Source organism: Acomys russatus, chromosome 25 (genome assembly GCF_903995435.1).
Source record: "Acomys russatus chromosome 25, mAcoRus1.1, whole genome shotgun sequence".
In the NCBI taxonomy this organism is placed as follows: Eukaryota; Metazoa; Chordata; class Mammalia; order Rodentia; family Muridae; genus Acomys; species Acomys russatus.
In genome coordinates, this window is record NC_067161.1 from 27902441 (window position 1) to 27916262 (window position 13822).

Sequence of the window (13822 nt, forward strand, 5' to 3'; positions counted from 1 at the left end):
TCTTCTTAAACTTTCAAAGTGTGGGCTTCCAGTTCCCTTACCAGCTTGCTACTAAAGCTACTGTTAGGGATGCATTTCAGCACCCTGAAGTTGTGTATACAATGTTTGCACTTCTATACTTTTTACTTTCAGGTTTGATATTATTTTCTGTGTGCTTGTTGTATGTGGGTGTGTGTGTGTGCGCCCATGCACACAGGCATGGAGTCCAGAGGATGGCATGGGTGTCTTCTCTGTCGCTGAGCCTGGAGCACACTGTTCTGATAGATCCATCTGCTTCCGCCTCGCCTATTCTGGCTTACAGATGTTTACCACTGCACCTGGCTTTTTCATAGATGCTGAGGGTCTGAACTCAGGTCTTCCAGTTTGCAGAGCAAGCCCTTCCATCGCTGAGCCATCTCCCCAGCCCCCAAGTTTGATATTCTTAAATTGCTCAGTACAGGTAATTTTGATGTAAAGAACAATCCTGAATTATTTTGATGATCCAAATATGTCATTTTGTGAACTACAGGAACATTGTTTACATATTTAATATCTGTTATACAGTTAATGTCTAAGGAGGAATCTATACAACAGCTTGACCTGTCTCGTCGCATCTCATTTAAAAGGCTTTCATCATAGACCTTATCTTACAGACGGATTGGTTGAGGAAATCACCGTGTAAAACAGCAGAAAGGTAAAAGTCAGAGTTTACCATTTTCTAGTTATTTCTTTTCACCTCTAATGTCTTCCACAGTTGTTTTTTAAAAGAATTATTACTAAGTGTGGCTATGCTTGTGTGTATGCCATTGTGAGCCATGAGGAGCGTGTAAGATCTTAAGAATATGGAGTTACAAGAGGTGGTGAGCCACCTGACGTGGGTCCTCTGGCAGAGCAGCCATCCCTGCAGCCCCTTCGACAGCTGTTCAGCAAATCACCTGTCCTCCATCCTGCCATCAGCGGTCAGGAGCTCAGGTTGTTCATAGATCCACAGTGTATGTTGATTTAGAAACCTGCTTATTTCTTACTTAAGGAAGACCAACCACAGGTAACCACGCATGCCCACAAAGTGCCCATACCTGTTCACTTACAAGGTTTCAAACCGCTGACTAGAGATCTGCAGATTAAACAACACCTCCCCTGACACACACACACACACACACACACACACACACACACACACACACACACACACACACACGCATCTTGTTCTCATCAGCATAGAGAATCTCAATGCTCCAAGACACCAGTGATTTCTAAGGATCTCATTGTCTTGTCTGCTCTTATATTAAGTTGCAGTTTGTGGAATTTGTTACGTGAATTGTCTCCTTTCAGAGTATTGTAATGTCAGTAGCCTTCAAATGTCACTCAAAGTGTTCCATATTCTAGGCATAACTGCTCTCAGCATTCGCAAGCTAAAAAGCAGTTTTACTGCAAAGAGATGGGAAATAGTGCCTTGATGAGAAGCGAGTTAGAAAGGGGAGAGCAGTGTTTCTCCATGTGTCCTAATGAGACTGAATGTAGTCAGACAGCTTTGGAAGCTGGTGCCGTGCCCCACATTGAGGAGAACAATGTCCATCATCATCATCATCTCACAAAAGTCTACTCTCGGGCTGTCACACTTGCCCTGCTCGACACTCCTCCTTTTGGTTTTAGCAATACCTACTGACATCACCTTGTACATACTTTGAATAATGCTGGCAAACGATGATGGCTTGTTTGTGAACCTCACACATGGCTTTCCACATTCGTTACCTTAAGTGCTTTGCTAAACAGAAGCAGCATCTAAATAGTCTTAAAAGATTAAAGAATTGAAAGTTGTAATTGTAATCCATTGCTGGCTATTAAGTTGGCTTTTTAATGAATGATGACAGTGTATTCAAGAATTTTATAGAGGCAAATGTGTTTTTTACTGTCAACCAGCTGTCAGGAGAGTTCTACTGGGCTAAAAGTCAGAGCTACATTTTACATGTTTAAGAAAAATGTATTAAGTAAATTCACTCTACAAAATGGTTTCTTAAGGACGTTTTCATGCACTTTGACCATATTCACACACTACCCTTTCCTCCCTCTTTTCTCAAATCAGATCTCCTTTCTCTTCCTTGAAAGTCCCTCCTCTCATTTTCATTCTTGCCCTCCCACCCGGGGTGTGTGTGTGTGTGTGTGTGTGTGTGTGTGTGTGTGTGAGTGTGAGAGAGAGAGAGAGAGAGAGAGAGAGAGAGAGAGAGAGAGAGAGAGAGACAGAGACAGAGACAGAGACAGACAGACAGAGACAGACAGAGACAGAGAGACGACAGAGACAGAAGACAGAGAGGAAGAGAGCAGAGAAAATCTAGGTTCCACACACAATAGAAAACATTTGTTTCTGTCTCTGACTCTGGCTTATTTTGCTCAATGCAGCACTTTCCCTTCGTCCTACAGATGACTCACTTTCATTCATTTTTACATCTGAATAAAACTTTATTGTGGGGCTATTGAGACAGCACTGAGGTCAGAAGGCTTGCCTCGGAGCCTAAAGATCAGAGTTCCAGCCCTGGGTCCATGTGGTTGTGGACACCTGGTCAGAATCGGTATCTCACGTCTTATGACTCAGGCAGCTATAAACTGTGGCTCTCTCTCTAGGTGGCTCTGAGAGCACAAAATGACCCCAGCCTGTTAAAAGTACAGAATCGATCTCTCTTCTATCTGAGCATGGTAAGCCTGCATGTTTATAGTGGTAAACTGTATTTTTTTGTCTTTGTTTTTATAGACAGCCCTGGCTGCCCTGGAACTCACTGTGTAGACCAGGTAGACCTCGAACTCACAGAGATCAGCCTGCTCTGCCTCCAAAGTACAGGAATTAAAGGCCTGCACCACCACCACCACCCAGCTTAATCTGAATTTCTGATAAGCGTATTTAGCACTTCTAACTTGCACCTGTCATTGACACTGCACCATTTGAACAACATTTAAAATCCATCAAGCACATTAAAGCTTGTATTTAGACAACAGAAAAAAAAAAAAGGCTTCAGTCTACCCTATTATTTTTATTTTATAACATTCTCCTAATTGCACTGAGAATTCTCCATGTTATCTCTCATTCTGAAAAAAAAAAAAAAAAAGAATTTTTTTCTGTGTGCTGGGGTATAAGGTTGGAATTGGGTGGAAGTTACTGTTGATATGGAAATTGAGTATCTAGGGCAGATAGAGTTGTCCCAGGTGCAGTTTGGATCACAGCATTAAGGGTGGTGAGCAGATATGGTGCAAGCCCACCCCAGTCCCTCATGGCCATGGGTTGTATCTGCCCTGCCCAATCCCACATCATTCCTCAGGTCTCCTTTACACATATCCCAGCTGTCACCAGTGACTGAAGTCCTTTCCTGTTTTGGTAACAGAACCCTAACTTTTTTTTTTCTTTTGGTTTTTCAAGACAAGGTTTCTCTGTGTATCCTTGGTTGTCCTAGACTCGCTTTGTAGACCAGTCTGGCCTAGAACTCATAGTGATCCACCTGCCTGTGCCTCCCCTGTGCTGGAATTAAAGGCGTGCGCCACCAGGCCTGGCTCAAAAAATATTTTTTCAAATCATTTCCCTCTGTAATTCTTGTTTCCTTGATATTTTTCTCCACTAACTCCCACTACCAAAAGTTCTAAAAGAATAGAAACACTACAATTCTTGTTTGACTGTGTTGTCTCTAAGGCCTGCCATGGTACCTGAAGCACAGGGTATACTCCACAGGTAACTCATGAGTCGGTCACTAGAAGCCACACTTTACTGAGCACTCACCATGCTGCCCTTGCTGATATTTATGTAATACTATCACCCAGTTCTCCTGGCAGGTTTCTCCATAGGTCATTATTTGCTGTGATCTTTATCTGGCCAACTGAAAGACAGAGGCTTTAGAGATAACATTAGTCCAAGGTGTTCATTCATTCATTCATTTTTTCCCTCTTCTTTCATTTCTTCATTCTTTTTCTTCTTTTTTGGGAGGGTTTGTTTTTTTGAGACAGGCAGGGTTTCTCTGTGTAGCCTTGGCTGTTCTGGACTTGCTTTGTAGACCAGGCTGCCCTCAAACTCAGATCCAGCTGCTTCTACCTCCCATGTGTGCCAGCACACTTTTTCCTTTTATTGGATCGTTTCAGCTTTGTTTTCAGGTTTAGTAGTGTTGTTGTTTCTGCTGATGCTTAATATGGCCTGTGAAAGCATTTTAACTGTAGTTTTTATTTGGGTCATTGAGTTCCTTATGACAGGTACATAGCTATTCCCACTTGACATATTTCTGGTCATGGAGCCTACTGATGGGCTCGAGCCACCTGGCATTTCTACCATACGCTTTGTAGGAAGTAAGACTTCTGAACTATCCCAGGAACTGTAAAACCTCAGCTCCTTCCCAGAGATAAGCCATTCTGGTTTGAAGGAGAAGGAAGAGGGATAAAACACTGCTTGTTCCTTCCTAGATGGATTGAGCCCTTTGACGTAGTGATGCTTCCCACTGGAAGAATGCACAATTTCTAACACCCCATATCTACTGTGATAGTCCAGAGTGCTAATGAATCTAGAATCATCTCTTGGTTGCAAAGTGTCTTCCTAAGAAAATAGGACCATGCAGATGACTCTAAGGAGATGAGTAGAGTTGGCCAAAAGAGGTACAAGACTGATACCCCAGTCTTCGGCAGGATTGTTCCTGCAACAAATAGGCAGTGCTCTAGTAGACCTCATGTAGATAAGCATGCTGAATGAAAACAAAGACAGTGAAAGGGATTAGTGATTAAAGACCCTAAATCCTGGCACAGAGAGGAACCCTGGAGTCAGCCCTTCTAACAGCCTGGCTTTGTTTAGCTTATCAAACCTGAACAGAGCAGATGTCCTAGCATCCACCCACTCCACTACAAACAAGCCTGAACAAGCCCAGCACTGTCCGTCAGTCATCTGGGCATTTTGACAGTTGAGTCCTGGGCACCAGCCAAATGTAAATCAAGACCTCCAAGACATCATGCGTTAGCCACTCGTGAGGTCAGTGTCCCAACTTCTAAAAGCACAAAGGGCCATTTAAGTGGGAAAGTCCCACTAAATCCTGCTGAAACACAACAGCCAACATTTGGGTCATCTTTCTGTACAGTGTCTTGGTTTGGAAGGCACAGCTGTTGCCCAGACCCTTGAATACAGCCTGCTATTCTCTGTGGAAGCTGTGACATTAGCATAATTAATTTGAGATGCAGTCAATCCCTTTAGCTTCTCCCTTCTTCCAAATAGCCTCTAGAGCCCATTGCTGACTTTTGCCATAGAATCCATGTTTGCGTGTCAGTGGGGAAGATTGAGTATTGACTGAATGTGACATATGACTTTGGGGATAGTGTCAGCCCTTTGCAGACCTGAGACCATTGACTCAAGATGCAAGTTGACTCTGTATCATACTGGAAATCCCAATATTCTTTTTTTTTTTTTTTTTTTTTTTTTTTTTTTTTTTGTAGTGGGGGTAACTTAAAAGCAAACACACACACATCTCTGATCCAACTCCCCGAAGTGTGGCTTTCAGAGAATTCCTCGAAACTTGAGACACGAATCAGGGACAAAGGCAAGATTAGGTTTATGTCTCCTCCAACAGCTGTAGCTTTCAAACTGTCTTAAGGTTGAAGAAGCTGAATTAACAGCTGTGGGTTTATTTCTTGGTTTTGGCATGAGAGGCAATGGATGTAAATACAGTTGGCTGTGGTGAATTTTCTTCTGTTTAAAAAAAAAAGATTTTATGTGCATGAGTGTTTTGCCTGCACATATGCCTGGGCACTGTATGCATGCCTGATGCCTGTAGAGGTCTAATGAGGGTGTCAGATCCCCAGGAACTGGAGTTACAGATGGTTGTGAGCCATCAGGTGAGGGCTGAGATCCAACCCCATGTCCTCTGTAAGGGCAGCAAGTGCTTTTAACAACTGAGCAATATTTAGGCCTCAATTAGTAAATTTTAAATTACTTGGAATTTTAAATTGTCTTCGAAGCTAGGGCGTATGGTAGGAACTGGGTGATCTAGTGTAATTATGCCAGAACTGAAAGTATGAAATGGTGTCCTTAACGCCTATGACTTTCAAAGCAGAAGCTAACACTTACTTAAAGAAGCTACAGACACATAAGACTGTAAGGAAACTTACAGTTTTCTCTTCTACTTATGGGGGGAACTGCATGGCTCTCTGATGTTGCTTCTCAGTGTTAGATCCACAGAAGACATAACTGGTCCTTACCAGTTCTCACCTCCTATCAGACTTCCTTTCAGTTTGCAGAGGTGGCCCTGATAGTTCCTGAGATGTGGAGCTGTTCTCAGGGTGAAAGTAATCTTCTAACTCTCACTTAGCCTAATGTGCATTTAGGTGGAAACTCAGGAGTTTGAAGTGGGAAGAACTCTTAGAAATGTCAAGTGAAAGTTCAGACAGTTGTGACATGCATGCCTTTTTCCCCAGCACTTGGGTGGCAGAGGCAGGTGGCTCTCTCTGAGTTCAAGGCCAGCCTGGTCCAGGACAGCCAAGGCTACACAGAAAAACCCTGTCCCCCCCCCCCAAAAAAAAAGAGAGAGAGAGAAGAAAGAAAAACAAAAGCACTGCAGATTCACCTACTTTCAATATTTTGCTTCTGTTTTTTCATATCGAAATAATAGTCTGTAGAAATAAAAATAAGTGAACTAAAAAGGCCCTCTCAAAAGTTGCACTTAGGGGCTAGAGAAATGGCTCAGAGGTTAAGAGCACTGTCTTCTCTCCCAGAGGTCCTGAGTTCAATTCCCAGCAATCACGTGGTGGCTCACAACCATCTATAATGTGATCTAATGCCCTCTTCTGGCCTGCAGGTGTACATGCAGAACATGTATACATTATAAATAATATACATAATAAATACATTTTTGAATGAATACTTTTTTCCTCTTTGATTATTTTTATTTAATTAATTTATTCATATTATAACTCAATTGTTTTTCCCTCACTTGTATCCTTCTGTTTCTCCCTCCCTCCCTCTTTTACCCTATTCCCCTCCCCTAGGTCTGTGTCTGAAGGGAACTTTCTTCCTCACCATATGGTCACAGCTTATCAAGTCTCATCTTGGTAGCCTGCTTACCCTTCCTCTGAGTGCCACCAGGCCTCCCCACCAAGGGGAAGTGATCAAATATGGGGCACCAGAATTCATGTCAGAGTCAGTCCCCTCCACACAACTGTGGAGAACATCTTGTCCATTGGCTAGATCTGAGTAGGGGTTCAATGTTTACTGCATGTATTGTCCTTGGTTGATGCAGTAGTTTGAGCAGAACCCCCTGTGTTGGGGGATGGTCTGATGTGTTTTGATGTGAATTACTGCTTTCTGTCTGACCCAACTTTTGCTTAATAAAAAACCATCCCACCTGGGCAGGGCAGAAGATAGGTGAGGCTAGGAGAGAGAGGAATTCTGGGAAGAAGAGGAGGAGAAAGGAGAGAGCCCTAAAGTAAAAAGATGAAGGCCACCATGGGTTAGCTGGAGGAGAAGCACATGGCCGGCGTGTATGGAGAATCCAGCCCAGATGAAGAACATTAACAAGTATTTGAGATCATGTATGGGAGGTAGCTTGATAGAAGTTATTAGAAACAGATGGCATGGGATTGAGACAGAGATCCCATGCCTGTCCCACTGTGGGAGGTAGTTTAGAGAATTGATATCTGCTCTGCTCCAGGTTAACTAAGGCTATTTTAAAATATAACAAGTGTCTGTGTCTTGATTGATTGCTAGCCTGGCCTACAGATAATACTGATAATACAGATAATTTTAAAAACAATACCACTGGGTCCAGATCCACCTGTCATGATGTTCTTCTTGTAGGCTTCTAGGACTCTCTGGATCCTTCTATTAAAAATATGGAACCTTCATGAATTTGTGTGTCATCCTTGCACAGGGGCCATGCTAATCTTCTCTGTGTCATTCCAGTTTTAGTATATGTGCTGCTGAAGCAAGCACAAATAGATCCTTTTTTAAAAAAAATGACTTTGTTTTTGTTGTTGTTGTGTTTTGGTTTGGTTTGGTTTTGGTTTTTCAAGACAGGGTTTCTCTGTCTAGCCTTGGATGTCCTGGACTCACTTGTAGACCAGAATACATTTTATTTTAAAGTTACACTTAAAATCATTGTTAAGCAACAGTCTATGGACATTTTCTATATGTGTGTATATAGTTATCTCAGTGTCTGTGCTTTTATATGGGAAAAACATTAGGCTTCCTTTTTAGAGTTTCTGGTAATGATAAATCCTTAGTGAAAACAATACTTCAGGCCATGGCCTTAGAATGAACCCACGCTGTAGCTATGGTTTTTGTGATCTGCTCTGTGCAAAGACACATTAGGTGTAATATCTGCATTACATGTAACTTCCACTCTTGGGTATTTAGACTCTTTCTTTCTTCCTTTCTTTCTTTCTTTCTTTCTTTCTTTCTTTCTTTCTTTCTTTCTTTCTTTCTTTCTTTCTTTCTTTTTTTAAGACTCTGAATAAAAACATCCAGGATAAATGATGAGTTTGTATTTTTAAGAAATTTTCAAGAGGGAATCTAGGTCAAAAGGAAAAAGCATTTCAAAAACCCTTGAAGGGCTGGATGTGTAGCTCAGGGGGAGACTATATACTTAGTATGTTCAAGGACATGACTTCAATTCTCAACACACACACACACACACACACACACACACACACAGACACAGAGAGAGAGACAGAGACAGAGACAGAGACAGAGACAGAGACAGAGACAGAGACAGATTAACAAATTGGTACTCAAGAAAGCCCAAAACAGGAGACTAGTGTTGTGTGAAAACTAAAAGGCATGTGCTTTTAAAAATATTTTCTTTTTCTGGGCACAGTGGTGCATACCTGTAATCCCAGCACTCTGGGAGGTAGAAGCAGGCAACGCTCTGTGAGTTCCAGGCCAGCCTGATCTACAAAGCAAGTCCAGAGCAGCCAAGGCTACACATAGAAGCCCTGTCTTGAAACAAAACAAAAAGATATTTTATTTTTAATTACATGTATAAGTGCCTGTCTGTAGGGGTATGTGCACGTGGATGCAAGTATCCTCAAAGGCCAGAAGAGGGCGTTAAACCTCCTGGAGCTGGAGTTAGAGGTGGTTATGAGCTGCCTGACATGGATTAAAACAAAACTGGTCCTCTGAGAAACCGGTACACACACTTAGCCACTGAACCATTTCTCCGATTCCTAAAAGACATTATTTTCAGTTTTTTCTCTAACACAGGCCATCACCAAGTCTGTTCTCTTATCCCCAGTGTTTGTGCTTGAATGTTTTTACGTTAGAATGACATTCTCAAAAAATGCATTTCCCATCATCCCTGTGTACTGGACACATACTAGCAATGAGGAATTAACCGCTGCTGAAATTTTGCTAAGTGGCAACACCAGGCATTCACTTGAAGGACCCACAACTGCCCATTCTGTACGGGAAGTTCAGGGAGGTTGCGGGACCTCCTCAGAGAGCCACATAGGGCTGGAACAGAGCTGAATCTGGCAAGAACTTGCCGCTTACTAACTCCTTTGGCATGCTGCTTCTGTACAAATAAATGTCTCTGTGTAGGTTCACTTACTGGGTATTTTCCTCTGATAGAACATACAGAGGCAGCTCTGAAAGAGGAGTCTATAAAAGTGGATGCAATTGAGTTCTCCCAGTCAGCCCCTGACTCGAATGGTCCCCAAAGAATCTTAGCAATGTTAGGGGGGGCGTTTGAGGGTTTGAGGGTCTGACCTGAGGTAGCATTTTTATGGAGGCTTTCTGCAGACTGGGAATGCTCAGAGAAGCTTGAATTGTCCCTTATAAAAATACAGCCCTCTAAGATTGTCATTGGCATTTCCTTTTTATAGAGTTTGGTGCTAAGAATAGCTCCGGACTCCTCAACCAGCCTTCCAGCTTTTTAAAAGAACAGTACTCAATGAAAATATCTGAAAGTCGTTTGGGTTACTCTAGCCTGTTTCCTGTGGGTAGCCTGAAGGAAGGTGTGAAAGGCTCAGGCCTGTTTCTCTCACCCCACACATGCCCCAGCCCACCCCCAAGCACACACCATAGTCACTAGGCTGAGAGAATGGATTCCTAAGGGAGGAACGTAGGGATGTGAGGAGCGGGTGGCTGGGAGGGTTGTTGTGCTCAGAATGGAGTCAGATCATCCACCCTCAGTCCAGGCCACTCTCTCCATTGTGTGCCCTCCTCCAGCCACCCAATCCAGCTCTCTGTTCTTAGTATAGCTCATGGATTGCTAAACATTAAGAGGTCAAAAAAGTTTTGGCATTGTGTTCCTAGCCCCGTCATTACTAACTTCCATGTTTCTTACACATGCTTGCCTTCACTTCTTCCTACTTTGTTGCCAGTAGATCAGAGTACCATGATCCAAGGTACTTTTTGTGTTTGTGGAACTTTCCTCCCCCAATTAATTTTTTTAATGTCGGCATACAAAATAATGGATTTCATCTTGGCATCTTCTTATGCATGTCACTATACTTTATTCTCATTTGTTCCCCTTTTTCATTGTCATCTCCTCCCACCCCCTTTTCCACACCCCTGGCTGGTTTCCTTTCCCCACTAGTTAGTTCCCCGGCTTCTGAGTTCTCATCACATGTTTCTAGCAGTACCTCTTTTTCTCACCTCTTTCTCCTCTCTCATGATCCCTTTTAGTTTCATGACCTACACACGTGTGCATGCATATATATAGAGTGAGAGAGCAAGAGAGCAAGTGAGAGAGCATGAGTGAGAGAGAGAGAGAGAGAGAGGAGAGAAAGTGAGAGCAAGAGAGAAAGAGCGCAAGTGTGTGTGTGTGTGTGTGTGTGTGTGTGTGAGAGAGAGAGAGAGAGAGAGAGAGAGAGAGAGAGAGAGAGAGAGAGTGTTATATATGAGACAAAATATAAAATGTGTGTCTTCTGAGTCTGGCTTCCTTCATTTAATCGTGATTTCCAGTTCTGTCCATTTTGAGAATGGCTCCAGAGGCCCATTTGAAAACTTGGTCCCCAGTTGGTAAAACTGTTTGGGAAGGAGTGGGAGGTGAGGCCTTGTTGTAGGAGGTGTGTCATTGGGGTGAGCTTTGAGGTTCAAAAGCTTTACATCATTCCCTCATTTCCAGTGTTCGTTCTCTCTCTCTCTCTTTCTCTCTCTCTCTCTCTCTCTCTCTCTCTCTCTGTGTGTGTGTGTGTGTGTGTGTGTGTGCGCGCGCGCGCACGCACCCTCAGCTGTGCCTGCCACCATGCCTTTGCCCAGCCATCACGGACTCTAGTCTTCCAGAGTGTAACTCAAGTAAATACTTCCTTTTTTTTAATAGATTATCTTGGTCATTGTCATTTAGCACACCAATAGAAATGTAAGTAAGAAAATTACCTACATACAGACACACAGAGAGACATATAGATGGCACATATAAGAGAAAATATTTGCCTTCTGAGTCTGGCTCATTTTATTTAACATGATTTCAGGCTCCATCCATTTTCCACCTAATGATTTCCTTTTCTTGCACAGAAGATAATTCTATCATGTCTGGGTTCCATATTTTCTTATCTACTCATCTGTTGATTAGCTCTAGGCTGGTTTCCAGGATAATTTTTAAAGTATAATTTACATGTTTAACATGCACGCATTTTAAGTGTACATACAACAATTTAGAAAGCATACAGACAACGTGATAAAAGTTGACAATGTGTATCTAACTATCAAAACAATGACGATTTAAAACATTTGCAAGAAAATCTCTACCCTCTCACCAGCCTTCTTGCTCATCGCAGCCCCGGGAAAACCTTGATCTTCCTCTGTCAGTACAGCTTGATTGCCTTTTCCAAAGCACACAGGTGACCGTACAGTATATGGCCCCTTGTTTCTCGCCTCTTTTCACTCAATGTGAAGAAAGACACAGGCAGTGATGGAATGTGGAGAGCTGAACCTCACTGCTGAGATCTGCCACGATGTAGTGAACTGCTGTCTGCCCAGTCATTGAGTTACAGCCAGCTTCACTTTATCACCACCAATATAGTTGTGATGTATATTTAGTCATAAATTGGGGGCGGGGACAGATGCATTCATATCTTATGGGCAGATACCTAGACACTGAATTGCTGGGCTATGGGGTAAGTGCTGACAAATGCCAGGCTGCCTTCCAACATGTATCATCCCAAGTGCCACAGAGCTGCTTCTCGTGGTGTTCTAAGGGCATTTCCCTGGTAACCATTCATGTTGAACACCTTTTCCTGTTTTTTTGATCTGCCTCTTTCTCCTCCAGTCTAATTTCCTCTTACATGTGTTTGGAACAAGACTCTTCATTTCCATACCAAACATTTCATTGGACTGTAGCTCACTTTCATGGTGTTTAATAACATCTTCCAAAGTTAAAGAAATTCTTTTTCTTTTGATGACGTATAGCGTCAATTTTCTCTCTTACAGTTTAGGTTTCCCTGTCTGTACATAAACCCTTTGCTTACCTCATGCTGGGAATTTATTTTGTAATTTCTCAGCAACTAATAATTTTTTCCCCCAGCACTATGGATCCAACTTAAGGCCTCATGCACGAAAGGCAAGTGTTAGGACCACTGAGCTATGTTCTCGGCCCTCAAGAGTTTGTCTAGATTGTTCATAGTTTTAACTTTTATGTGATCTTTATTTATCTCAAGTTAATTTTTGCATACAGTATGAGTCAGAAGTCTATGTTCAGCGCTCAGTTGTTTTCAGCATGAGTTACTGGAGGCCAGTCTTTCCTTCTTGACTTCCCTTGGCATTTCTGTCCTCTAGCAACTCCCCATCCGGGTATGGATTTACTTCTCTGTATGCTCCTCACTGTATGCACCCATGGCCTTGGGTGAGGACTTGCTATCTCTGAGACTCCATCTCTTTATCTATTGGAAGGTACAATAATAGCATCTTGTTCTAAGGTACACTCCTTCTCCTTGAAAAGATGGCCACAGTCGAAGCTTCGCCTCAGCATTTGGGGTAGGCAGCCCTCAATATCTCTACCTTATTCTTCCCAATTTGAATGCTGACGTCACTGATATTTACAAAGCAACTTTCCATCTACAAAGCACTTCCAACTCTATTATTGGATACAGTCTTACTGCATTCTTCCACCGAAAGCCGTTTGATCCCCAAGATCAGGCATCCGAAGTAGTCGCTCTTTCACTTGATCTGCGGCTTGGTGGTTAGGGGTGAGCTGGACAGTCCTGAAGGCAGAGGTGGAGCTTTGCCTTCCTTGCATTCCTTCTCCATGCCCAGGCCCTCAGTGGTAGCATGGCCTCATTTCGGCAACTAAGAATTTACTTTCATTCCTTTAAACATTAGGCATATTCCTACTCTTTCCTTTTCCTCCACAGAAATCCCTTTGGTCCTAAATGAGTTGCACAGTGCGCCCACCCAAGTGCTTGGCTTTCTTCTACCCTCCCCATGTTTCCCACACCCTCTGAGCCATTATGTCCCAAATTATACCAGCACTCTGAACCAAAGATCTTTGGGTTGCATAAAGTAGAAACTCTTAACTCATAGTGGGGTTGCGGGGGCTGGAGGGGGTGCTGGAAGGGGAGCAGTGTTTATTGAAAAGCTATGGGGTAGAAGATTTCACACAATGAAGGGTGGTGGTACACGGAGGCTGGTAGGGTGCGTAATTAGAGCTGGGGTACCTGTGGAGGGCTTCATATACAAATGACATTTGAACCGAAGTCTGGCTGCTTTTGGAAAGGAAGTAGCATGAAAAGTCCTCTTCCAGTAGATGGACACATGGTACTTATGGGAAGCCCCAGCTTGCTCTTCCCAGCTGTATTGTGCATATGAATCTGATCTTAGATTTCTGAAGGAGCAGTTTCTGGTTTCTTTAAAAACTCAGTTGTGGCCGGGCATGATTGCGCATACCTTAAAACCCAGCAC

General features: G+C 42.9%; 1 non-coding gene across 1 annotated transcript; it reads right to left on the reverse strand.

Moving 5' to 3' along the window:
* Window positions 1–7809: 7809 nt before the first annotated feature.
* Window positions 7810–7915, reverse strand: LOC127208890 (U6 spliceosomal RNA). Its single transcript, XR_007833152.1, has one exon. It is a non-coding gene; the product is annotated as a U6 spliceosomal RNA (small nuclear RNA).
* Window positions 7916–13822: the final 5907 nt, after the last annotated feature.